We start from the raw sequence: 1,757 nt of genomic DNA, 5'->3' as shown, positions 1-1,757 counted from the left end.
TGTTTACAGCGTCTTCGTCAGTTTCTAGTTTCACCTATTTTATCCAATCAAGCTGTGGAGAAGCTGTTTTTAGATGTGTCGGTGAAGAGAAGGTGTTTAGCGAGATATTCAGTACGCATATCAAGAGCCGCTCAGCTTGTATTAGTCCCAAAGCGAGGAGATATGCAATGTTCTTACAGCGGCCACGAGGTCGATGCGTGAGCAAGAGGGACTACAGAATTCCTTCATTATTAACTTAAAGAAAGGCAAGATATAATAAATACATGATCCGTCTGTAACAGCAGTTCTGTTTTATTATTTGTGTAACTGCAGGTGCGTCTGATGATGAAAGCCCACTCCTTCGTCAGAGAGAACGTCCCACGAGTCCTGAGCTGGGCTAAAGAAAAACACAGTACGTACCTTTCAGAGACGGCTGTGTGTCCTTCAGAGTTTCATAAAAAGACTTAAAAGGCTTTACATTGAATAATATTACAGATTAAAATGTCTTAATTCAACGTAACAAGAGTGGTCAGAATTATAAGGGGAGGTCATTTGGTTCTGTATTCTTTATTTTCCCTTTCACATAAACGTCTTGCAGATCTGGATAGCAGGACAAAATTGTACTTGAAATAAAGGGACCTGGAAAGTCCTTGAATCAAATGTTTAAGAAGGTGTGGGAACGTTGACATCGTCTCTCCTCTATAGGCCCCGGCCCTGTGGTGCCTCAGGTCTCTCAGTATCTCTACTTCCTGTTTGCACCCACTCTCATCTACAGAGACAAATACCCCAGGTAACACTATTCATATGAAATGTTATCTCCTCACAGCAGATCATGTGTTTGATCAAACCTTATTTCTCTCTTAACGCAGGAACCCGGTGATCAGGTGGAGCTACGTGGCTTCAAAGTTCCTTCAGGTACCTCTTTCATATTTTAAAGTTAATAATAATATACAAAATGATATTTATATAGCGCTTTTCATGAACTCAAGGACCCTTTACATCAGGGGTGTCAAACTCAAGGCCGTGAGCCAAATCGGGCACGCAACCTCATTTGATGTGGCCCCGCAAGAGCTTGCAAAGAATATCATACGGTTACGTGCCGCTTTACAGGAGCACGTTGCCCATACACTACATCTCCCACAATGCACCTTGTTTTGTGACATGCGCACTGAAGAGACTTGTAATTATTTGCCCTAGACTTCTGCTTTCAGACGTAGTTAATTATGAAGTTATTACCCTATCTGATAATCATCCAATACAGAGGCAATAATGTAAAATAATACATTATTTTATATATATATTAAATATATGTATTTTTATAGAGTCTTAAAGTTACAACCGGCCCTTTGAGTGTGGCCTGTGATGAAATTGAGTTTGACACCCCTGCTTTACAGTGTAAGGGAGGGTGGACAAACAAAGACAGTCAACAGGAAGTTCATTGGGGGGGAGGGCTTATGTAGCGCTGCTCGATTATGGCAAAAATCATAATCTCGATTATTTGGGTCAATAATTGATATATCACGATTATTAAAAACGATTATCCATTTACTTTGAAAACATCAATTTATGTGAGACATTTTTTTTTTAACAGTATGTTTTGAACAGTTGATTTCCCTGAACTTTAAGAATAATTCAACTGAAAAACCAATAAAAAAGAAAATTATAAAAAAAAGAAAAATTAATACAAAAATAATTATTTTATTTCGATTACGTTTTTTTCGTAATCGCTGAAAGCCATAATCGTAATTGCGATTAAAATACGATTAATTGAGCAGCCC

General features: G+C 38.2%; 1 long non-coding RNA gene across 1 annotated transcript; it reads left to right on the top strand.

Annotated features, from left to right (window-relative positions):
- Positions 1-308: 308 nt before the first annotated feature.
- Positions 309-896, top strand: LOC104960960 (uncharacterized). The gene is made up of 3 exons (XR_800043.1): positions 309-391; positions 685-769; positions 849-896. It is a non-coding gene; the product is annotated as an uncharacterized lncRNA (long non-coding RNA).
- The last annotated feature ends 861 nt before the right edge of the window (positions 897-1,757 follow it).

The sequence above is a fragment of the Notothenia coriiceps genome, unplaced genomic scaffold (assembly GCF_000735185.1).
Source record: "Notothenia coriiceps isolate Sejong01 unplaced genomic scaffold, NC01 NC01_scaffold00032545, whole genome shotgun sequence".
Classification (NCBI taxonomy): Eukaryota; Metazoa; Chordata; class Actinopteri; order Perciformes; family Nototheniidae; genus Notothenia; species Notothenia coriiceps.
This window is presented reverse-complemented; position numbering and strand designations above follow the sequence as displayed.